At 39.7% G+C, this 12061-nt stretch overlaps 1 pseudogene; it reads right to left on the bottom strand.

Annotated features, from left to right (window-relative positions):
* Positions 1-2293: 2293 nt before the first annotated feature.
* LOC113268420 (ribosome biogenesis protein NSA2 homolog) lies at positions 2294-4806 on the bottom strand (annotated as a pseudogene).
* Between the last annotated feature and the right edge of the window lie 7255 nt (positions 4807-12061).

Genomic DNA, 12061 nt, shown 5'->3' with positions numbered 1-12061 from the left:
TCTGGTAACCATCAGTTTATTCTCTATAGTTAAGTCTGTTTCTTGGTTTGCCTCTCTCTCTCTTTTTTCCCCCAATAGTATTCTTAGATACAACAAAATACAATCCCTTCAAGGGTTTATAGGGTTAAAATGCAACCATATTATCTCTTTCTGATAGTTGCTGGTGAAGCTGATAACTTAGTAAATGATGCTATCTGATAATATTTAGATATTAGCTAAGGCAGTGATACAAATATATGTATTCGTGAATAGAATATGCATGTGGTATTGTTTATAATGTTTAAACAACATAAGGTAGGAATGGATAATCAGGAATATCGACTTGCTTTCTTCACCTATTTTATGATACGATTTCTAGGCCAATAGCCACACAAGAGGATCCATCAGGTGAGTGGAGAAAGGGATATTGTAAATTGTCTGCTAAGATGGCTGCCAACAATTCCTTCCCTCCCTGGACGTTCGAGTTGTGCTTCCCATCGAGAGGTGGAGTTTATTTCTCCTCCCCTTGAACCTGGGGCTGGCCTTGTGACTTGCTGTGACCAAGAGAATTCTGCAGACACAATACTGTGCCTCTCTGAGCCTTGTAACAGGCCTTTCACGGACCTGACAGCTTTTACTTTCACTCTCAGAGCTCTGAGCCACCATGTAAAGACCCTGCTGGAGAAGGGAGACCAGACAACCCCAAAAGCCCTTTCCAGCCTCTCCAGCCAAGGAGAGGGATGGGAGTGTGATGCCATCTTGACCCTCCAGCCCCAGTCAAGATCCTCTCCCTTAACACCACTTGGAAACGAGGTAAGCTGGTCTCCCAAAAACCCTGTCCAGTTCATACCATCATGAGCACACAGTTGTTGTTCTGGACCACTTGAATCTGGAAGGTGTTGTTACACAGCAGTACATCCCTGAAACTAGGGATAGCACTGATCTACATTCTTATCTGAGATCTCTTCCTGTGTCATCTCTTCTTTGGATTAGGACAGGTTAGGAGAAATCTTGAGTGCCTCTCTCTCCCCATTGCTCCTACTAGACACTGCTGGTTGAGACAATGCTCTTTCCCATTTAGCCCAGATTCTGCCTTAAACCTCACCACAGAGCTCTAGACAGCAACCACCAAGTCATGAGTGTAGGTCTTTGAACTGAAACTATTTGCCATTCTAGGACTAATTATCATGTTTTGAAAATAAAGGGGATGTGGTGTACCCTAGTAATCCATTATACCTTCCAAAGCCACGGAATGCTTAAGATGATAGAACTTTAGAGATCCTCTAACCTAGCGGTCTGAACCCTGGCTGCATATTAAAATTATCTGGGCTGCTTTATTGTTTGTTTTGTTTCGTACTTTCAAGACAGACTTTTAAAAAAATAAACAGAATTTAAAACATTTTACATGATTATAGATTAATGTAATATTACAGACACCTTAAAGCTCAAAGCTACAAACATAATTCAGATTACAAAAGTGATTTGACCAGGTTACAAACCTAAAACATGACCTTTTTTATATTATCCAAGTAACTGCAAACAAACCTCTCTTTAAGGGTGTCAGTGCAGTCTTTTAAAACTATTTCACCTGGAATTACTTAAATTTTTAACCATTCTAAAGTATGAAAATATAAACATTTTGGTGTATTTTTCCATATATTTTGAGTACAGAGTACAGATCCAAGTAGATATTATTATTCATGATTGAGAGGAGAATATGTTTCAAATACAAATTCACCAACTTACTGTATGAAGAATCAGAGGTGAAAAGATTTATCTAAATTCTTCTTAACTCTTCCTATTTAAGGTAGTATGCCTTCTCTCCCATACTTTTAGTGTAAATACTTTATAAACAAATGTGACCGTGTGTTAATGCTACATTTCTTAGGATTAATAAAGAAAAATGAGGTGGAAGAGACTTCAGGTAAAATCTCAGAAGTGACGTCTCATAGCCTAAGCACTATATTTAAGGGTGTACTCAATTTTACAATACAAGGTGTTTTCAGCTGTACTGGTTTTCCCAGTAACTCTACGTCTACGTTGCTGAGGACCCACTTCTTAATGCAGAAACAGACCACCATATTTCTATAATTGCTTTTTAAAATTCGAACTTAGAAACATCTAGATGCTAACAGACTCGAAAATAAAGACCAGTTTAAAACTGGGCTCTTTTCATGTTTTTTTGTTTCTTTTTTTATTTTAACAATAGCATTGATAGTTCTCTTGGTGACTGCAGACATGTGGGGCTGTTTGGTGGCATTCAGAACCACTGTAGTCATGGTGGCTTTCTTGATTGGTGTCTGGTCTTCAGTCATTATAAGGAGTTACTTGTCAGAAACGACTGTCCAACCAGCATGACTGCCTTTATGCCTCTATCGTTTTCAGGATGTTGGTACCTGGCATATTTTCCCCAAATCGCCTTGCCTCCTTGTGTCACAAGGCCCAACTCACTCACGTTCATCTCAGTGATAGTACCTTTGGTAATAACACCCAAAGTTGTATATAGTGGGGATCAGGGATTCCTTTTTACACCAAGTATCGGCAGGCAAAAGTGGCTTTCAATTCAGAATGTGTTACATGGGGCTTTTTGCAACGGAAGCCCACTGGCCTAACGAATCTCTCCTGTGAGGGTTTTCAAGGAAAGCCATCTCCAGCAAAGCAGACTTTAGTGACCATCCTCTTCCATGCTTTGTACTTTCTCTTTCCTGTTCGAATATTTTCGATACTTCTGTTTCTCCCTGGGCACGAACTTTGGGCAAAGGGACTTCCCATTTGCCTGCTTTCTCCTGGCATTTTTGTTTCATCATGTTGGAAAGGACTGTCCCTCCCCATCCAGCAGAAGTGCAGGCACTGCTCCTCGTGGAGTCTCACCATCAGTCTTTCGTTTGGGGCTTCTCCTTTCATGCATTTTGATAGTCTTTTCCATTTGTATTTTCTCAGCCTGGCCCTGTTCATGGTAGAGCTCAGCTTTCAGGCCAATCATCTTTTTTTGCCTTCTTTGAACGTTCTTGAGCCTCCAAACCTTCCTTCTTCCTCTTTTTCTCCTGGTCATCCAAACGATGGCCACAGTGCTTCCGGTGTACCTCAGTATATTCATTTTGTGGCCTGGTGATGGGGCAGTCACCAGGTGCTGCTGCTGGTGTGAAGAAGCTCTCAATTTTCGGGTGTCACAGAGCCAGGAGCTGACTCCATGCTGCCCCGCGACAGGAAGGAGACTCCCTGGGCTGCTTTAAAAATTGAACTGATGTCAGGGCCTCACCCCACACTCGTTCAGATTCAATTGGGCCTCGTTATTTTAAACGACACGTATTTCTTACTAGCAAAGAAACGTGACTTTACAAATTGGGGCCCGAAGGAGCAGATCACAGCTGGCTGAACCCTGGTGAGGAACTATCTGGAGGGCTCATGGGATATCATGGGCAGTCTGTCCAAGGACTCAGAGCACTGGAAAGGGAGGTAGGTTTCCTAAAGAGGAAATGAGGCTTTACCTGAGGGCAGAAGGGCAGGCACTCAGGAGAGCCAGCTCCTAGGCCTGAGGGTAGACAACGCTTCCCTTGGTCAGGGAAAGCCAGGAGCTGCTCTGCGAGGGCAGTTTTGATATATGACTCCAGATGTGACTGGAAGGTACAGTGTGTATGTTGAGGTTTTCCTGTGGAGAATTTTTTAAACCTCAGACCAGATTGTCAAAGAATTGAGACGAAGTATGAAGCACATGAGAGATGTGTTTGACACAATAGGGTCAGAAAAGTTCAAGGCGCCCTCTCCCCTGGCATGTTTGTCAGGAGCACTAAAATACAAGGAGGGGACTAGAAACCTTATGACAGTAAAATTTTAAGGCTTCATTTTTTCGGTAAAATATGACTTGCTCTCAGGTGTGTGATTTGGTAGCTTTGATGCAAATATATAGTAAATCGCGCCTCTTTGCTGAAATCTGAAGAGTTTTCTGCATATAAATAAAAACCACGAGTGTGATAAAATTGCTTTTGATCACCTCACATGAAAGGTGTTAGGAACTTTCAGACTGTTACTATAATTAAAGTGCTTGGGATGAAAAAACTCTTACTTGAGTATCTCTCCTCCTGTCCTGTCTTAAAAGGCTTTTCTGGTGAAAAGCACACTCACCCACTTCGGTATTGTTTTGACCCTACTTTGTAGTATGAAGAAACGTTACAGCTTTCAGTGACAGCAGAAAAATTGTCTTGTAGTTGAAAACACTGCAAACCACAAAGGACATTGGAATTTGAAAAAAATGAACTAAATTTCTCTTCACAGCTTCAGTCGAAAGGGCTGACTTCTAAAGAACTCTTTTGTCAGTAAAGGAATTGCCTGGAGACCTTCTTTCTTTCTTTTCCTGGGTCAGCTTCTTGCTCTCCTGTCTATAGGGTCACCATGCCTGACTTGCTCTTTCTACAGGTCTTTTTAAAATTGCTTTTGTATTTGCTTTATATACTAATCACTGTTTTTATTCCACAAGCATAGACTAATTTAAGAGGGATCTTTCCTCAAGTGAATACTCCCATCTACTTACACTTCCGAGTATCCCAATGGCTACCTCCTGGGTCATCCCGGCTCCATCCCACCTGCTTCAGTCATCCCATGCTCTCTCAAGATTTCATAGTCAGAACTTTGACTCTGCATATGCCACAGCTCTACTCAAAATATTTAAGGGATTCCCTTTGGCTTACAGAATAAAGCTCAAAGCCCTTAGCCTGGCCTTCAAGACGCTCTATAGTCTGTTATCTCTGGCACTCACCTCACTTGAAAACTTGGATCCAAATTTGCTGCTTTGCTTGCTCCTATTCCCATGTCTGGCAACTTGGCTTTCATCCTGCCAGAAATGTCTTCCTCCCTCCGGTATAATTCCTGTAAGGTCCAGCTCACTTCTACCTCTGCTGGGAAGCTTCCCGCAGTTACCCTGTTCAAATCCCTTGAACTTTAGTGGGAGTTATTTGAGATTTAGCATACCCTGACTTATATTTTTTCTTTTTTTATTTAAATTCAATTAGCTAACATATATCATTAGTTTCAGATGTAGAGTTCAGTTATTCATCAGTTGTATATAACACCCAGTGCTCATCACATCACGTGCCCTTCTTAATGCCCATCACCCAGGTACCCCATCACCCCCACCCACCTCCCTTCCAGCAACCCTCAGTTTGGTTCCTATGATTAGGAGACTCTTATGGTTTGTCTCCCCCTCTGATTTCTTCCCATTCAGTTTTCCCTCCCTTCTTCTATGACCCTCTATGCTTTCTTATATTCCACATGAGTAAAACCATATAATAATTGTCTTTCTTTGATTGACTTATTTCGCTCAGCATGATACACTCCCGTTCCATCCACATTGATGTAAATGGTAAAAATTCATCCTTCTTCATGGCTAAGTAATAGTCCTGTGTGTGTGTGTGTGTGTGTGTGTATGTGTGTGTGTGTGTGTGTGTACCACATCTTTATCCAATCATCTGTTAGTGGACGTCTGGGCTCTTTCCATAGTTTGGCTATTGTGGACATTGCTGCTATAAACATTAGGGTGCAGGTGCCCCTTCAGATCACCTCATTTGTATTTTTGGGGTAAATACCTAGTAGTGCAACTACTGGATTACAGGGTAGCTCTATTTTTAACTTCTTGAGGAACCTCCATACTGTTTTCTTGAATGGCTATACCAGCTTGCATTTCCACCAACAGTGTAAGAGTGTTTCCCTTTCTCCGCATCCTTGCCAACATTTGTTGTCTCCTATCTTGTTAATTTTAGCCATTCTGACCGGTGTAGGTGGTATCTCATTATGGTTTTGATTTGTATTTCCCGGCTGACAAGTGATGTGGAGCATTTTTTCATGTATCTGTTGGCCATTTGTGTGTCTTCTTTGGAGAAATGTCTGTTCATGTCTTTTGCCCATTTCTTGACTGTATTATTTGTTTTGAGGGTGTTGAGTTAGATAAGTTTTTTATAGATCTTGGATACTAGTCCTTTATCTGGTATGTCACTTGCAAATATCTTCTCCCATTCCATAGGTTGCCTTTTAGTTTTGCTGACTGTGTCTTTTGCTGTGCAAAAGCTTTTTATCTTGATGAAGTCCCAGTAGTTCATTTTTGCCTTTGTTTCCCTTGCCTTTGGAGATGGTCTAGCAAGAAGTTGCTGGGCCAAGGTTGAAGACGTTGCTGCCTGTGTTCTCCTCTAGGATTTTGATGGATTCCTGTCTCACATTTAGGTCTTTCATCCATTTTGATTTATCTTTGTGTATGGTATAAGAAAATGGTCCAGTTTCATTCTTCTACAAGTGGCTGTCACTTTTCCCAACACCATTTGATGAAGAGACTGTCTTTTTTCCATTGGATATTCTTTCCTGCTTTGTCGAAGATTAGTTGACCGTAGAGTTGAGGGTCCATTTCTGGGTTCTCTATTCTGTTCCATTGACCTATGTGTCTGTTTTTGTGCCAGTACCATACTGTCTTAATGATTACAGCTTTGTAATACAGCTTGAAGTCTGGCATTGTGATGCCACCAGCTTTGGTTTTCTTTTTCAACATTCCTCTGGCTATTCAGGGTCTTTTCTGAAATCAGTTGCATTTCTGTACACTAACAATGAAACAGAAGAAAGAGAAATTAAGGAATCAATCCCATTTGCAATTGCACCAAAAACCGTAAGATACCTAGGAACAAATCTAACCAAAGAGGTAAATGATCTGTACTCTGAAAACTACAGAACACTTATGAAAGAAATTGAGGAAGACACCAAGAAATGGAAAAATATTCCATGCTCATGGATTGGAAGAAAAAATATTGTTAAAATGTCTATGCTACCTAGAGCAATCCACACATTCAATGTAATCCCTATCAAAATATCATAGACATTTTTCACAGAGCTGGAACAAATAATCCTAGAATTGTACAGAACCAGAAAAGACTCCAAATATATATATCCCACAGGCATAGCAGAGGGAAAGGCATGCTTATTTCCAGGCCTAAAAACTATTTGCATCAGTTTTCACTGTCGCATACAAGATCACTGGATTTCAACAAAAATATATGAAACTTACAAAAAAGCACGGGAAAAGACACTATCAAGAGACAAAGCAATCAACAGGGTCAGACTCAGATATAACATCGATGTTGGATTGATCAGACAGATATCTGTGGTTTCTATGTTAAATGTTCTAATGGAACAGATGGACAACACACACTAGCAGATGGGTAACTTTAGTAGAGAGATAGAAATAATAAGAAAGCATCAAATGAAAGTGCTAGAAATGAAGGACAAAGTAAAAGAGTTGAAGAATGCCTTCAGTGGGTTCATTAGTAAACTTGATACAACCAAGAAAAGAATCATTGAATATGAAGATCTATTTGTATGAAATTACCCAAATGGAAGCACACACACATGAGTGAAAAAAGAAAGAAAAACAGAGCATGTAAAAATCTGCAGGACAATATCAAAATATCTAATATACATATAAATTACAATTTTAGAAAGAGAGAAGAGAGAAAAGACAGAAGAAATATTTAAAGAAATAATGGCTGAAAAGTTTCAAAATTAATTATAAACATCACCCATGGATCTAAAAAGCTCAGAGAGCACCAAGCAGAATAGCAAAACAAAAGCAAAAGTAAAAAGTGGAAATGGTATCCCACTATTGTTTAATTCTCTACTGGTGAGCAGTGAAGGCGATTTTTTTTGTGTTTAGTATTGACTTGTAATTTGTCTTTTATGAATTGCCAATTCATATCTTTCACCCATTTTTCTGTTGGTCTATTTGTCTTTTTCTTTTTTAAGATTTTATTTATTTATTTGAGAGAGAGAGAGAGAGCGCACACAAGCAAGGGGAGCAGCAGAGGGAGAGGGAGAAGCAGACTCCCCACTGAGCAGGGTGCCCAACATGGGGCTCGATCCCAGGACCCTGGGATCATGACCTGAGCCAAAGGCAGACGCTTAACCAACTGAGCCACCCAGGCGCCTCTATTTGTCTTTTTCTTATAGGAATTCCTTATATATTTTTAATACCAATCCTTTGTTACATACATAACAAATATCTTTTCATGATCTGTCACTTTTCTTTTGGTATGTTTATGACTTCTGTTGACAGAATTTTACAATTTGACAAAATTAAATCTAATCACTTTTTCCTCTATAGTTTTTGCAGAGGCTTTCCCTACGTCACATTCTCTAAGATTTTCTTCTAAGGTTTTTTAGTTTTGTATATTGTTTAGGTCTTTAATCCTTCCGGAACTTATATTTTTGAATAGTAAAAAGTAGCAGCATCAATTAATTTCTCCCAAATGGTTAGTAAATTGCTCCAATATCATTTTTGAATTGTCAGTATAGTCTTTCCCTATTGATTTTAAATACCACATTTATCATAAAATACCTTCCCATATATTCATGGCTCAGTTTCTGTATTCCCTTTTATGTCCCATTGAGCTATTTTGTACCAATGTTACAATGTTTTATTTCCCACAGGTTTATGTTTTGATATTTTGATAGCCAATGGCCAGGCTTGTCCTGCTCAGCTCTTCCCAGTAGATAGATGACATGCCTGCCTGAAATTTTGCAAAAGCAGTCCTTAAAGAGAGCACATGCTCTTTTACATTTCTGAAGTAGCCCAGTGGATAGTGGGCTGTAGGATGAGTAGTGATAATAACCACATGACCATCACACATAGCCTTATTGTCTTAAGGCAACCAGGCATGTTTGATGCCTGGTTATTATCATTTAATCTGTGTGCAGTGCAGCAATATGGCATTATAGCAATATAGCAAGAAACTGAAACTGATAATAGGTCTGGATAATGTGGCTTACCAAAAGTGGCTTTGCAAGACCATGCTGGAGTTTTGAGGCATTGTGGCTGGGGGACTGTGGGCTCCAGAAAACACTGTTCGGGACTCCCCATCACCTGGCAGTTTCTTTCTGGCTGGTTCACCATGACCAGCACTCAGACTGTCTCTCAGAGTGTGATTAAGGTAAGCCAAGGAGCTGTGCTCACCAAGCCCTCCTACTTGATGCAGTCTCTTATCCTTAAAGGTCATTGCAATGATATGCAATTTGTGTACTCTCTGAGTACCTGAGTGTTCCTTCTTATTCATCTTCAAGCCTACCCTTGATTGGACTACTTCAGAAATTTACGATAGCACGCTCTCTCTTTTAGAACTTCTTTTTCAAAGTTACCTTGGGTATCCTTTCACGTTTTCTCTTATAGAAGAATTTTAGAATAGTCTGTAAGTTCTTTGGAAGATCCCACTGGGAGTTGGATGGTGATTTCACTGAATATATAGATTAATTTGGGGGGAACAATCATCTTCAGATGCCAAGCCTTTCCAACCAGATACAGGAACATTTTCTTCATTTGTTTGGGTTTTCTTTAATGTCTTTCAGTAAAATTTTATCATGTTTTCATTTAGATCTTAAACATGTTTGTTTATTCTTGGACATTTTGTAGTTTCATGGCTTTTGTGAATAAGATCTTTTTTTGTGACATTTTGCAATAGTTGTAGGATACACTCAAGCTGTTGTTTTCGTGTGTTAACATTGTGCTTGTCCTCCTAACTGAACTCTGTGAATTGTGACCATTTACCTCAGATACTCTTAGATTTTCTATTTTTTTATTTCTATTTTTTTCTCTTAGATTTTTTAGATAAACAATTATGTTGTTTGCAAATACTGACAGTTTTGTTTCTTCCTTCCAGATCCTTATGCCTTATTTATTTTCCTTGTCATTTAGTTGGCCAGGACTTCTAGGTCAATGTGAACTAGCTATAGGGATCCTTATCTTGTTCCTAACACCTATAGGAATAATTCTCTTATTTCATCACTAGGTATAATATTTGCTCAATGTTTTTGGTTGACATTATCAAGAAAAGAAAATTTTCTCCTATTTCCAATTTGCTGAAAGTTTCTTGGGAATGAGTATTAAGATTCATGAAATAATTTTTCTGCTTCCATTGAGATAATCATAAAATTTTTCTCTTCCAATCTATTAACTTAACAATATTTTGAAGTGTTGAACCAACATTGCATTTGAGAGATTAAATGCCATTTGATTTTTCCCTATTGTGGTAATAATGCTTTTAGTTTGTTTATAAATACTTAAATAGGACAGGCAATCTTTGGTTTGCCTGAAAACTGCCTGCTTCAAGGTGTCCCCTGAGTCCATTATTCTATTATTTTTGTCTCTAGTGATTGAGTTTGTGGTGGTCCTCTTCAAAAGTTTTATTGTAGATTATTTAGGGGAAACTAAGGATTTGGGGAACATACCTTAACCTTTAAAAGTTGGCATCATAGAGGACAACCACGGCATACCAGCTGGTGACCGGCGTCTGTCCGAAACAGAACCCTACATTTGAGGTGGTTGGTAAAGGGATGGCCCATGACCCATGATCGCATTGCATATAGTTCATCTCCGTGTATGTAATTATGGAAAAGTGCCAACGGTCACATAAAAGTAGAGAAGATACACTTCCTTGGAGTCAGTCAATCCAAAATCTAGCACACAGACAGGAGGCCAGTGTTCTTTCAGTCTCCATGACAACTGGAGGATTTACCTTGATGTCAATGAAGCATAAGCTTCAGGGCCTCTCACTTAAAAGGGACCTTTGCAAGGCCTTGCTTCTGATTTCGTATTTATAAGTTTGTATTCTTTTCCTAAAGAGAGACCCTAAGTTGCGTAAGCCTTAGACCCTACAAAACCTGGGTCCATCCCTAATGAGAACCCCAGCCACAGCTTTGCATCCTGGCCACCAAGCCTGGACCCAGGGCTCTGAAAGCCTTTTGGCAACGCTGATAATTCTCTCAGTTTAGCAATTAGAGTGGGTGGCAGATTAAATTACCCTGTTGCTTCCCAGCTGGGTAGGAGAACTGTGGCCTGACATAGAAGCCGGTGGGCGTCACATGGAACAAGTGCTTGGCTATCTCACACTTGCTCGCTGTGGGGGCACGTGACCAAATTCATTATTAACGCCGAGCTGATCTGGTTACCTTGATTGACACTAAGTGATTTCAGCCTGGGCTGTATTTGTCTTCGTGGGGAAAATGACTGCACAGAGCTGAAAGGTTATTTCCCTCTTCAAATACATTTGGGCCTGTCACTTCGGAGTTACGCACCCTGACATCAAAATTGGACCCACGGGCTTTGGAAGACAGCAAATGACATCATAGGCAAAAAATGGTGTCAGCTTCGTTTTGTTTTTTCCTTCTCTTTCTGAACTCTGACAGAGAGGTAGGTTGTCTAGAATTTGCAAGGCTTTCAGGTGAGGAAAAGGAAGAATTAGTCGTAGTAGTTACCTATTTTGCACACACACAAAATAGTTTCCAGGATGTTTCTCTGTCTTCCTGGTCTCTCTCTGTTACCATGAAGTTTATTTCTTTTTTTATTTGGGAGGGCTTTGATGTCTAATTAATAAGGCTAATAAATCATTCACCTGCTATTGAATAAATAACCTCTTACTAGAATAAAATATTCCTTTAGACAACACATATTTTTGTTTATAGATCCAGAAAGGAGGACATTACCTATGAGAAACTCCATCCTTAACTGTGATACCCTCTCCCATGGTTGCAAAGCACGTAAGAGAAGTCTACAAATAACACGGTGTTACATTTACGATGTTATGCTATGTGATTCTGAATGCATGTAAGAAATACATCAAACCCGGGGTGCCCGGGTGGCTCAGTCCATTAAGCGTCTGCCTGGGGCTCAGGTCATGATCCCAGGTCATGATCCCAGGAATCCAGGATAGAGCCCCACGGTGGACTTCCCACTCAGCGGGGAGTCTGCTTCTCCCTCTGCCTCTCCCCATCTCCCTGATTGTGTGCTCTCTCTTTTTCTCTCTCTCTCAAATAAATAAATAAATAAAATATTTTTAAAAAGAAATATATCAAACCAAGTAACACAAAGAAAAATCAGATGCTGCTAGGCCATAAACTTCAATTCAAAAATTCAAATTAGATTGAAGGAAAAATTTTAGCCTAAAGATATCAAATAGAGTTATAGTGGCTTATGGTGAACCATCACCCTACCTCATAGGATTCACTTATTTTGGATGAAACAAAGGTTAATGAATTTAGCAAGAAGTCATATTGATGGACGGAT

This window comes from Ursus arctos, unplaced genomic scaffold (assembly GCF_023065955.2).
Source record: "Ursus arctos isolate Adak ecotype North America unplaced genomic scaffold, UrsArc2.0 scaffold_8, whole genome shotgun sequence".
Taxonomy (NCBI): domain Eukaryota; kingdom Metazoa; phylum Chordata; class Mammalia; order Carnivora; family Ursidae; genus Ursus; species Ursus arctos.
Note: the sequence above shows the minus strand (reverse complement) of the source record. Positions and strands in the feature narration are given on the sequence as shown.